Genomic DNA, 14,177 nt, shown 5'->3' on the forward strand with positions numbered 1-14,177 from the left:
GGGGGGGGCCTCGGGGAAGGGAGGGTTGGGAGAAGAGGCCGTCTACCCTTGTCCGCCCGCCCCAGCCCCTCCCGCCTCGGCCCCGCCCCCGCCCACTCCACTCAAAGCGCGCGGCTGCGGGCAAAACAACACGTGACCGCTGCCTCACGCGGCGGCCGCTGTGGCTCCAGCTACCGGAGCTGTGGAGGGGCGCGAGCGGCCGCCAGCCAAAGGTGTGCAGGGGAGGGAGCGGCGGGCCCGCCTCCTCCCTGCCGCGATCCCCAGCCCGGCCGCGGCCCCTGGCCCTGGCCTAGGCGCTCGGTGAACCTCCAGGCCTGTGGGCCTCGGGAGGACGGACACGAGGAGGCGGGGCGCTCTGGCCACGCTGGTCCTAACCGGGAGTCCACGAAGGCACGAGGGGGAGGGAGGAGGCGGGGAGGGGCGGAGGAGAGAGCTGCCGGCGGTCGGGGCCGGACGGGGCGCCACGGCTAGGGCTCTATTGGCTGGAGGGGTCGAGGGGTGGTGGCGAGGGCGGAGCGCGGCCCGTCCTGGTAGGCGCCAGGGTGGAGAGCTGGCCCAGCCATGGGACAGTTTGTTTATTTAGGAAGCGGGAGCCAGGTGAAACTGTTGCGAGGTTCTCATTGGACGGGATGGGAGCCAATGGGAGTGTCCGGCAACGGAGTCAGCAGTGAATGAATTAGTGCGGGGGGCAGGAGGGGTACAGAGGGGCGAGGGGGCGGGGCTTGGGTCCCGGAGCGGGCTTCGCTGTGGTTGTCGCGCACGCGGGCGGTAAACCACCCTCTGCAAGGAGCTGTTAATGGTAGTGCTAAAACTCGTGCGGGTCCCTGAGCCGCGGTGACCTGGGGACGGCGCCGGGCGCCTTCTTTTTTTTTTTTTTTTTTTTAAATATCCTCCCTCTCTGTCCCGCACAGAAATTCTCTATTCCTGTCACAGGCGGGTCCCCTTGCTCCCGCCGCGCGCCGCGAGCTGAACGTCTCGGGAGAAAGTGTGGGCACCCCCTCCCCCTGGAATCGTGTTAACGACCGAGGCCCTCAGACCTGCCTCCCACCATGCTGCATGCACTCCCGAGCCCGCTTCAGCCCTGACAAAAGCCCGCGACTCTCAGGCACCCGCACGACAGCCGTGCCTTTAAAATGAACACGATCTTTAATCAGAGCCCATTTCTAAGTCCCCCAACCAAACGCAGGATGGCTAGAGATGCATTTTCTGGCTCTTTGCTGAGTGATGTCTACGAAAAGCACGAATTTGGGGGCTTGAAAAGTACACAGCCATGTTGAGAAAACTCGGACTCGGTTCTTACTGAATTACGCCAGAGATGGGCTGTCGTGGTATTTTCCCGTGAGGGATGCTCCGAAAAGCGCCTTTAAGGGAATTTCAAAAGAATATTGTTTCCCTTTCCTTGAGCGAGACCGCAAAACTTTAGAGAGAGAAAAGCTTGTACCTAGAACAAAGGATCACACCGAATACATAGCCTAGAATATAGTTCACATCCCTCGCGGCAAGAGAAGATTTTTGCTGAATTTCAGTCTACAGTTTGACATCACAAAAATAAGAACTACTGCCTCCCTTGTTTCTGGAAAAACTGCTGGAGTGTAAGTGCAACCTCTTTAAGTCTCTTCCTTCTCTCTCTCTCCCCTTCTTCCCCCCCCCTCCCGTCTCAGACTTTGTCTCTCTCTCTCTGTCTTTTAGTAGGATTTCAGCTTGCTAAGTGTGGAAATGGGTCGGTATTACATTAAAATGTCAAAGGAGTGACCACAATTGGGAAGACAGATTTGGGGGCAAATATAGGGGGAGACATATGATATTTCTCTCTTAAAGAATGGAATGTTGGCTCACCTTTCCGCGACGGTGGATGCTGCAAAAGGCATTATTTATAAAACCTAATAGTAAAGGAGACAATACATACATCATAATAATAAACCCTATCCCTGCCCTTTTAATAATTTGTTCTCTCTTACAAGCAGAGTAAATATATGTGGATGAAGGGCTCCGTTTTGATGCTCCCACTTTGGGAGAAAAAAAAATTGGTTTTGATTGTCTCCAAAATATTAGAAACATGAACATTCCCCTCTGCTGCCACTGGCTTATAAGCACATAATATTCACAGGTGCTCGGAACAGCGGTGGTTTCTGAAAGGGGCTCTCAGAGACAGAGTGTGGACGCTCAAAGAACCCTAACTGGAGCTGCTCCATGCATGTTTCAGCTGTCTGGTCACATATGTAGATTTCCTACACTTAAAATCAAAATGATAATGAATTAAATAATTTGAATATTTATACTAATAATTTTAGTATAATTTATGATGAGTATTATGATGATGTTTCATAAGACTTTGCAAGCATAGGGTTTTACTTTAGATAGAAATGTGGAAACAAGGCAATGCATTTGAAAGTGCTGTGAGTAAAAACATGACATTTTACAATGTATTGAAAGACATTAAATGGCATCCTGAGTAAAATTTGAAAAATACAGAAAATGACCAATTTTTAGATCCTCATGTTCTTACAGAGTTTTATCAGAGTAGTAGGCTTACAATGTATATCATTTCGTATCTTGTTCTTTTCACTTGATGTTGCAAAGTAACATTTTCCTGTATTATTATGGATTTGCCTAAACATCATGTATAAATGCTGCAATGTATTCTAGGCAGCTGTATATTAATGTACTTAATAATCCTTTTGCTATGAGCCATTTAAGTTGCTTTATTTTGTAATATTATATATAATGCTACAACAAACATCTTATTCTTATAGCTTTTTTTTTTAAATGGTTAAAATTAGTCCCTTGGGGTGGAAACCAAGGAGTAGAATTACTGGGTGAAAGGTATGAACGTGCGATGCTTTATTTTTCAAAAATATTATATCAGTTTACCATGTCACCATACTGATTGGCAGAATTGGACATTCTTATTTTTTTAAAAATCACAGATAAGATGGGTGAACTGGTATTTCACTGGTCCTTTAATTTGCATTTTTGTTTACTGGCGAGATAAAAAAAACTTTTATATATATTTGCTGACAATAGATTATTTTCTGTAAAGTGTCTTTTGTGCCCTTGGCTTTATCTCTTGGATTCTTAGCATTTTTTCCCTTATCTTGTACCACTTGTGTACATAATAAAGATATTAAAATTTTGTCATATTTGTTGCAAGTTTTTTTCCCCAGTCTATCAATGAAAAACATTGCCTTTAACTTGAGTCTGTCCTGTTTTGAGAGGTGTGTAAATTTGGTACAGTGAGGTTTGTAGTGCAGCACGGGAGAGAGCGATTGACACACAAATATCACCATGATCATTTCTTCTGAACGATCTCATATATCTAAGCTTATATGGTCTTTTAAAGAGACAACTAAGTTCGTTCTCTTATCAATAGACTATAAGAGAGTGTCTAAACTTGTTAAATTTTATGTGGTCCTTGTAAACAGTACTTTGCCAAGCATTTTCTCTACTCTGGGGGAAATCCCTAGGACTAATAATAAACACGTTAAAAAAGAAGTATGGAACAAAAAAAACACTTTAACAATTACAGTGAAAGGTTACCAATGCTGATGATTTGTATCCAAAGTATATTACTTGGCTGCATCAAAATGGAGTTACAGATATAATGAGGTGTGTGGGGAGGGATTTTTACTTTGTTTTCTACAATGGGAAAAGGTTGGAGCAAATATTAGTACTTGTAAACAGGGAGAATGTGTGGCTAGAAGAACATTATTTTCTTTACATAGCTTGACCAGATCTCCTCAGTTCTAAAAGTTGTTGCAACACTGAAGCTCTCTGGGAGAGACCATCATTACTGAATTGCACCAGATGCTGCTGCTTGTCTGACATATATTTAAACTTTCATCTTCCTGGACAACTTAATGATATAGGATAGTTGTTTAGTTTAGGTCAGGTTTCCATAGGCAAAATAAAGCAGAGGGGTGGTACAGACATCTAGATGGTTCAGGAAAAAAAATAGAGACTTTGTATTTGGCTTGAACTCACCAGATGGTTGCTTTAATGCTCTACTCTCTTTTTGGTTATAGATTCCTGTCTCTTTTTTTGTAGTTGTTGCTGTTGTTTTTGTTTTTATATTCATGACATGTTACCCCAGAAAGAAATTGTTTTTCATATCCAGGTATAATTTCTGTAAAGACTGGATTCTGAACCAAGAGTCTTAAACACAGATTTTTAAAACAACAGAGTAAGATGTAATAAAGCAGCTAATATTTCTTGTTTTCCAGTTTAGCTGAGGGAGGGAGAAATGCAAGCATTTTGGCTGGCATTTTACACCTAGATACTAAGGTAAATGGGGAAACACAGACAAGGTACCTTTAAAACACTTTCTATCTAATGAAGAAATATGCCTTTAATGGTGTTTGCCTTAAGAAGAAATTTCCTGTGAATCCTGTTTTTAGAAAGCAGTTGTTTGAGTGAATTGAGTAGTCACTACAATAAAAACTCATCAGCCTTTTCCCTCACATACATGATCATCAGTATTCTAAACTCCACTTATGCTAAAATCAAAATGGATAATAGAAATGTGGGTTTACTTAGCTTAAAAATTAAACTGTTGCATCAAATATGGGCATTGTTCAAGAGGAGAAAGCCTAAGAGGAAAAAGTAACCAGTAGAAAAGCACTGTTATTCTTGCCCAATATATAAATTTTTCTCTCTAAGTATTAACTCCATAGTCTTTGTGAGCTAATGTCCAATTATGTTGATAAAAATATAGGGCTGCCCTTGCTATTAAAAACGGGTGCTAGGGATGATTGCTTTCTCTGTGTTTGGACATAAATGAAACCATGCACAATGAATGATCCTTTCTATACTATGCAGGGGTAAGGGCTGCCCCCTGATTTGTGGCTGCGGCCACCACTTGCAGATGATGGCTTTAGTCCTCAGCTTCGTTACTTCTGTGCTACTCAGAACCTCTGCTGGAGCAAACAACCATCAAATGCCTGACTGCTGCACACAGAACAGGTCTGTTTGCTGCTTTTGTTTCCTTGCGCTCTGCAGCTAAAGTAATTAGAGCAAATGCATGGTTTAATTAGGCTCCTAAAGCCTCCCTGTTATCTTAGGAGTCAACTGAAAATTAACTCAGTTAAAAATCAAGCATTACTCTCCGCCTTTGAAAGATAAAACTCATTTGGAAATGACTTTTAGTAAGTAAACTACACATCAGAACAATGAAATCTAGTAGATTTTACATCCCTTTCAAAGATTTTACCCTCTGTACTTTTAAAAATCATAACTATAAATGAACAATAAAACATTTTTGCTTAATGCTATTCCTCGTGGGCATCCTACAGCAACGAGTGTCAATGAGATTATCAGCTCATACTGCCTTGTTTCCGAAGTTGGACTCTTGATTTTGTAAATTAAAGAGCACCGTTACATGGCGAAATCTGACATTTGGAAAGGGTTAGTGTTCGAGACCATGCATTTTCCTTTGGATGTTTGTGCACCTGCTTCTGTCTTATTTAAGATGTCATTTGTATTATGCTCATCATTTATTCCTCTTTCTCCATTCCTCACATGGGACTGCAGTCTCTGCCAGATGGAGCTCTTCCTTTTGTTTCCATAGTCAGCATCCTGGTCCAGGCCCTAATCAACTCTACCAGCATTGCTGAAGCAGCCTCTTAAACTGGCTTTCTCCTTTTTTTCAGTCTCCAGATGGTCAACAGAGTGTTTTCTGTTGTATGTCACTTTCATCACACTGTTCCTTGCTTAAGGATGTACAGAGCATTCCCCTTTTCTGCTCTGCCCATCGGAGCTGAACTCCTAACTTATAAGATTTCCTCTTCCTGATTGACATCACAGTCAACCCTCTTTCTCATCCCCAGGCAGCACAGAACCCATTCTTCCAAAGTTACTCCCCATTCTGTTCCAGTACATTCTCACTGCCCTCCCCACCGGGTAGGTTGCTCTCTTTATGGCATTATGTACATGATTTATCCATTTCCACTGTTAGGATACCTCTCATGGCTAAATGTCCTGCCCTTCCTAATTACCCGTGAATGCCAATCATCACCTTCATCAAGACTAAGCTCAAGGGTCATTGAGGAAAGCTTCCCCTCACTCACATTATCTCACTACAATTGGTGCCTAATTTTCCTAAGCATTGGATATGGAGGTGAGCTAAGGATTTAGTTGGTATTGAGACAGTCATATCATTGGTAAGTGACAGTCATCCTTACAATGACTAATACTTTTCTGCTGCTTGGTACGTAGCTACCCTCACCACACCTCTGCCCCAGAACTACCTCCCCTCCCCAAGTGCTCTTACTCACCCATTTGTCCTGGCTACTTCAGCTCTTCTTTCAGGACCTCCCACATTTCCAATATCTAGCCACTACAAACTTAGCTACTGGCCCAGCAGTAGATGTCCAAGACCCTATTCTAGAGCGTTGACTGGCGTGCATTCTGATTGGTAGGCTTGTGACACTCAGGCTCTTAAGCAGTTAAAAGGGCTACCCCTGATACCACTAATCCCAGAGCTAGAACACTGTTGGAGACTATAAACTCCTTCAAGGCTAGGACAGGGACCGGGCCATGGCTTTGTATCTCTAATGCTTAGTGTGGTGCCTGGAAATCGCCAATACCTGTTTGCCTCACGGAAAGAATGAAGGTAGGAAAAGGAAGAGAAGAGGGGTGGGGGGAAAGGAGGAAGGGGGGGAAAGGAGAAATGTCTAAGATAGCTTTAAATGGCCAGTGCAGACTGCTTCCTCCTCCTCAAAATTTTTAAATTTGACACAATGTTACATTCGTTTCAGGCTACAACATAGTGATTCTAAAGCTCTGTACATTATGCTGTGCTCACAAGTGCGGCCAACATCCATCACCACACAACGCTGTTACAATGCCATTGACTATATTCCCTGTGTTGTACCTTTGATTCCCATGACTTCATTTCACAACTAGAAGCCTGTACCTCCCACTACCTTTCCCCCATTTGGCCCATCCGACACCCTCTCCCCTCTAGCAACCATCGGTTTGTTCTCTGTACTTAGAAGTCTGATTCAGCTTATTTGTTTATTCATTGGTTTTTTGGATTCCACATAAAGTGAAGTTACATGGCATTTGTCTTTCTCTGTCTGACTTATTTCCCTTAGGGTACTATCCTTTAGGTCCATCCGTGTTTTCACAAATGGAGGGCTCTCATCCCTTCTTACGGCTGCATAATATTCTATTACATGGATTGCATCTTATTAATCCATTCATCTGTTAATGGACCCTTGGGCTGCTTTCATATCTTGGCTATTGTAAATAATGCTGCAATAAATATAAGGGTGCAAATGTCTTTTTTTAAAGCTTTTATTTATTCATGAGAAACACACAGAGAGAGAGAGGCAGAGACACAGGCAGAGGGAGAAGCAGGCTCCATGCAGGGAGTCTGACATGGGACTCAATCCCAGGACTTGATCCTAGGACTCTAGGATCACACCCTGAGCCAAAGGCAGGCGCTCAACCGCTGAGCCACCCAGGTATCCCGCAAATGTCTTTTCAAATTGATGTTTTAGCTTTCTTTGGGTAAATTATTGGATCATGTATCTCCATTTTTAATTTTTTGAGAAACCTTCATACTGCTTCCATGGTGGCTGCACCAGTTTACCTTCCCACACACAGTGCATGGGGGTTACCAGTTGTTCTTGTCCTTGCCACTGCTTGTTATTTCTTTTTAAAAATATTTTATTTATTTATTCATGAGAGGCAGAGAGAGAGAGAGAAAGAGAGAGAGAGAGAGAGAGAGAGAGGCAGAGACATAGGCAGAGGGAGAAGCAGGCTTCATGCAGGGAGGCTGACGTGGGACTCCATCCCAGGTCTCCAGGATCAGGCCCTGAGCTGATGGTAGCGCTATACCACTGACCCACCAGGGCTGCCCTGGGCTGCCCTGTTTTTGTTTTTAATAGTGCCCAAGCTCTCAGTGAGTGCCAGCAAGTCTTGGTGACTTCTGCCTGATGTAACATATCTTCCTTCTCAAAGCAATCATGCCCATTTTGTCCTCTCATTCATCATAGCTGAGCTAACTTTTTCCCTACACGTAATCTTTCCCATCTTACAGTTGTTATCAGAAACCTCAGAAAATGTCTGTACCCTATTTTTGCCCCTCTATTTTTTTAGTTCCATTTGGGAACAAAGGGAAATTCCAACTCTGATCATGTAGGGTGATGGATATACAATTAATGCTGGTCCTAAACATAGAGTCATGGTGATTGCGAAAACTCTATCGCAGAAAAGCACTTTCCACTTCTTTTTTTTCCCACTTCTTTTTTTATAAGATATTTTATTTATTTATTTTTGAGAGAGAGAGAGGGAGGGAGAGAAAGAGTAAAGAGGAGGAAGAGAGGGAGAAGCAGGCTCCCTGGAGCCCAATGTGGAACTGGGCTGTGATCCCAGGATCACACTTTCCACTTTCCATTTCTTGACTCCATTGTGTTTTTCCACCCCCACCCCACAAACACTAGAATGTCAGCTCCATGTATTTCTTGTGCCTAGGACAGTGCCTGACACAGTAAAGATTCTCAATAAAAACCAGAACGAGTGAAGGCAAATGAAAAATATGTGTTTTGAAGTTAAAATAGAGATACCCCATAGTCCATGAGTGCTCTTGATTTTGATCCTTTTCGGAATCTCTGTCTTCATCTACCTACTTTAATTAAACATGCTCTTTCCTGGGGTGACTGGGTGGCTCAGTGGGTTAAGTATCTAGTGGAACTCCTGCATGGGCTCTCTGCTCAGCAGGGTGTCTGCTTCTCCCTCTCCCTCTGCCTCATCTCCTGGCTTGTACTCTCTCTCTCTCTTGCTCATTCTCCCAAAAATAAAATCTTCAAAAAAAATAAAAAAAATGCTGTTAAGCATCAGCATTCAAAATATGTCCTGATATATTGTATAAACCCATTTCATAATTGTTTTTGCTTTCTAATTTTTATCTAACAGTTAGTATGACAGCACTTTTGCTTTCTATGATATTTCCATAGCAAATATACAGACAGATTGTCTATATATTGTGAATTAAATGGGTTTCTTTGGGCAAATTTATAAATCCAGTCAACACCTATCGAACAGCATTTCTGTGGGTAAAATGTGTTCAAAGTTCAAAACAACCGCCTTTCAAGCTGCTTTTGAAATACAGCCATTTTTAGATTTGTGAGTTTCTGCATTCAGTCTGTGCTTTACTGTCAGACAATTGTTTACGGATTGTAAGTACTTTTCAGTTGCCTCATTAGTGGCTGCTTTATCTTCCCCAGTGTTTTGTAAGCCCCCCTGAAGGCAGGGATTATGTTTTTTCCACTTTTGTTCATCCCTTCATGGTGCCTAGTACCGCATTGTACTCAGGAACTACTTGTTGAATGAAGGATTTTACCTAAATGCAAAATACTACATCAGGTGATAAGCCCCAGAGATAATGTATGACATTTTGCAAAAGATGAGACATCGGTCACTGAATGCACTCTTCCGTATTTAGAGCTACTGCACTTGAGGGTCTTGTTAGAGACCACATTTTGTTTAGGCTTCGTTATTACTCCTTCCTGCCAAACTTTTCCACATGGGGCTTTATTAAAAATAGCAACAATCTGGGAGAGCACATCACAGTTATCAAAGAAGCAGCAGAGGGTTAAAATACTTTATTTTCATTAATTACACATTCCGTTTTTCCCTTAAATACATCATGAGGGAGTATTGTGAACTATTATGTTAATAATTGGGGTCTAGGGGTTAGGAAGGAAGCTGTTTGTGCTTCTTTACTTCAGGATCTTTTCCAAATTTGGTGCTAAGAAGTCAAATGAGAAATAAGGAGGGAAAACTTTCATTTCTGATCAAGGAACCACAGGCAAATTTAGTCTCTGGCTGGTAGGAAACTGCTCCCTGCTTTCTGCGATAATGCATTGAAAACACCTGGGATCTTATTTCTTAACCGGAGTGATGGTTACATGGGCATTCAGTACGTAACTATTATTTAAACTGCACACAAGTATTTTATACACTTGTCTATACATATGATATATTTTCCAATCAAATAAAAGCCACCTTAAAGAAAAATATTGTCTGAGAGGGAAACATATCAATATTTCCCATTGATGCAAAATCCAGACCCTAGTAAATATAAATCAGCTCTTCCTTTTGTTAATTAGCATTCAGAAAGGAATAATGTTAACATTTGAATAGAGCGTTTAAGGAATAGTTATATTTGCATCTGAAAAGAGGTGTCCCTTGGAAAATAAAATTGCTTTCAGAATTAAAAAAACAAAATTCAAGCAAAATAAAACGTTTTTGCCTACCTAAAGAGATTTCTTTAAAGATTGCTTCCAGGTTCACCTGAAGACTTTTGGCACATGGTTCAGTACTTCTGTGGAATCTTTGAGGTGTTAGAGAATCAAAACTAAGAGCACTCCAAAAAGTGAGCCATGTAAGCTGAGAACCCTGTTCACAGCACCTAATAGTACAAACTGATTTAAAGGGAAGACTTAACTTTTTTCTTAAAAAGTCTGTTTTCTACTATTTCACCTTCAGTGTGTACAACATAGTTGGGGTTTTTAATGTAAATTTGTTTCTCATCAACTGGATTGTAAATTCCTTGAGGCCAGAGATAATCTATTGTTTTTCATGTTTCCTGCATGGCCTCACTCTATGTTAGTCACCTAATACTTTCGCTTGATTTGCAAATGCATACATGTCACATTCTGATAGCTTGTGACTCCTTTGTCTCATCTGTTTTATACCCAAAAGAAAGTGCTGGAGAATATAAGGCTCACAGTCTCCTCGATTATAATGCATATGATCTAGAGGCAGCCTAATGGTGATTATAACCATCAGTTGTGAGTTTTAAGGTGTTTGCACAATTAAAATGATGGAAATATACATGTGAAAGCATGGTGTGATGTGTAAATCTTTTAATGTATTATTAATTCTACAAATCAATTTTGAAAGTTTTCTGACAGCAGGTTAATTTGACTTTTTGGCATTGTGACCCTAAGTTATTTTTTAAAGGCTCTATCAATTTACTAGAACTACAGGTTTATGCCTGAAACATAAACATGCCCCAATAGTTGAGAAATGTTTCTTTAAATTTCTAATACTTGAAATTGAAACTGATTTACTATACACATTCTTTCTGTGAATTGAAAGTCTAGTATGTTAAAATTTAATCATCATCTGTGACATTTTGCAATGCTACAAATTACCTTTAATAACTGTATTGCAATACATCTTTACCTTCTAGATGTCATCATTCAGCTTTGGCTAGGTGTTAGGAGTTCATGAGGATTGTACCTGTTTGATTTATCTTTGTTTTGCACTTTCAAATACCCATAGCAAACCACATATTCATAAATAAAACTTTAATTTGTCACTTCTCAGTAATTTTTTTGCCTTTTAATTTTTGTAATGCCATAATAGAACCAGTATTTGATAATGAACAAAATATCGATTTTCAGTCATAGGAGAAGTGTGGAAAGAATACTCTACTGGAGCTCCAGAGCAGTGGGTTCTAGTTCCATTTCTGCCACATACCAGCCGTTTGATGATTTACCCTTATTTATCTTTGTTTATCCTTTTAAAAAATGAGAGGTTACATATAAGTGTTTTCTAATGTTTTCGAAACAGGGAGAAAGAGGACAAACATATACCTTCTAGTTTTTGTATATTCAGATTGCTCCTTATATTTACACAGAGGGAAAGCTCTCTTGTGCTTTCAGAACGAACATCTTGGGGCTCCTGGGTGGCTCAGTGGGTTAAGTGTCTACTTGTGACTCAGGTTATGATCCTGGGGTCCTGGGACATAGCTCTGCATCCATCTGGCTTCTTGCTCAGCAGGGAATCTGCTTCTTTTTCTCCTGCTGCCTGCCACTCCCCCTGCTTGTGCTCTCTCTCTTCCTGTCAAATAAATAAAATCTTAAGAAAAAAAAAGAACAAATGTCTTAGCAGGTGAACATCTCTTTAAATTATTAAACACAAATTTGTTTTCAACTCCTTTTTTTTTAAAAGTATGCATGCACATATGTAACCTCTCTCCTCACCATGGGGCTCAAACTCACAAACCTGAGATCAAGAGTTCCACGCTTTTCTGACTGAGCCAGCCAGATGCACCTTTATCCCTATTTTTATTCATATATTTAAAAAATGTTTATTGCAAATCAGTTTTTTTTCCAGATAATGATCTAGGTACTGTAGATACGACAGTGAATAAGACACATGGTGTTTTTACTTTCTTGGCATTTACATTTTAGTAGGGGGTAGTCAAATAAATAAAGGCATAAGAAAATATCAGGGAGTGGAAAGTCCGATTTTAAAAATGGAAATCAGTGAGACTGTAAGTGTGTTGAGTGTCTGAGAAGGTCTCTCTCAAAGGAGAGGACATTTGTGCTGAGATGCCAATGCCAAGAAGGTAGTAGCCATGAGGAGCTCAAAGGAAGGAATGCCATGTAGAGGAATGGAAAGTACAAGGCATATAAGCAGGTGTGAGCTGGAAGTATTGGAGGAACAGCAAGAAGGCAATGTATGGGAGTAGATTGGGGTCAGAGAGTCAGGGGCCACATCAGTGAGGGATTTTTAGGTCAAGGTAAGGAGTGTGGAGTTTATTCTAGATGCAGTGGGCAGCATTGGAGAGGTTTAAGCTGGAGAGTGATGTGATTTGATTTACATTTTATTTTTGTAAAGGTTTTATTTATTTATTCATGAGAGACACACAGAGAGAGATAGAGGCAGAGACATAGGCAGAAGGAGAAGCAGGCTCCATACGGGAGCCTGACGTGGGACTCCATCCCAGGACTCCAGGATCACGCCCTGAGCTGAAGGCGGCACTAAATCACTGAGCCACCTGGACTGCTCCTTGATTTACGTTTTATTTTTATTTACTTATTTATTTATTTTAAATATTTTATTTTTTAATATTTTATTTATTTATTCATGATAGACACACACACACACAGAGAGAGAGAGAGAGAGAGAGAGAGAGGCAGAGACACAGGCAGAGAGAGAAGCAGGCTCTATGCAGGGAACCTGATGTGGGATTCGATCGGAGGACTCCAGGATCACGCCCTGGGCTGAACGCAGGCGCTAAACCACTGAGCCACCCAGGGATCCCAAAGATTTTATTTATTTGTTCATGAGAGACACAGGCAGAGGGAGAAGCAGGCTCCATGCAGGGAGCCCAACGTGGGACTAGATTCCGGGACTCCAGGATCACGTTCTGGGCTGAAGGTGGCGCTAAACCGCTAAGCCACCGGGGCTGCCCTGATTTGCATTTTAAAGCAGATACTCCAGCTGTCAGTTGGATTGATGGTGACCACAAGTAGAAGCTGAGAGACCAGCTAGGAGAATAATTGAAGTGCTCCAGGTAAAGGTGGCTTAGACAACAGTAATAGTAGTGGAATTAGAGATACGAAGACAAAGTTGGGCTATGGTATGGAGGTAAAGTCTACTGAAGCTTCAGAAGGGTTGAATTTAGGGCATGAGCAACAGGACTGAATCAAAGATAACTCCTGAGTGGTTGGCATGAAGAGGCTAGGTGGAGTTATCATAAATTTGAACATTGTTACAGAAAATAGAACCCACTTAACATGAAGCTCTATGTGACTTCATTTCTTTTCTCATCCTTTAGTATAGGCTTTATATGATTTTGTATAAGTATAATCAGTGAAGCAGAATGTTTGAACTGTTCGATGTTATTATTTTTTTAGAGAGGGAAGGAAGGGAGAAGGGGCAGAGGGAGAGGGAGAATCGTAAGTAGCCTCCAAGCCCAATGCAGAGTTTGACATGGGGCTTGAGCTCATGACCCTGATATCATGACCCAAGCCCAAGTCAATAGTCAGACATTCAACCCACTGAGCCACTCAGGCGCCCCTGTTTGATGTTATTTTTAAGTTCACATTATTTCAAGCAAATAAATCTGTATATCAACATAATCTGCAATCCTTGTCATTTCCAGCAAGACTGTATTGTTCATATTCATTCCCCTGTTATTATTCCTATTATCACTCACATCTCAAAATGTATTCTTTAGAAACATCACCACTTTAATTTGGGGGCCAATACTACATTACTTGCCCCTATTTTTCACCTTTAACAAATATTTATTAAGCACGTTTACCTACTAGGTAACCAACCACATCATTTCATTCTAAAATGTTTTACTTTTAATAATGTGCAACTCTGGAGGCAAGGTTGAAAGAGGTTAGGGGCATTGAGCACCCAAAAAC

Source organism: Vulpes lagopus, chromosome X, assembly GCF_018345385.1.
Source record: "Vulpes lagopus strain Blue_001 chromosome X, ASM1834538v1, whole genome shotgun sequence".
In the NCBI taxonomy this organism is placed as follows: domain Eukaryota; kingdom Metazoa; phylum Chordata; class Mammalia; order Carnivora; family Canidae; genus Vulpes; species Vulpes lagopus.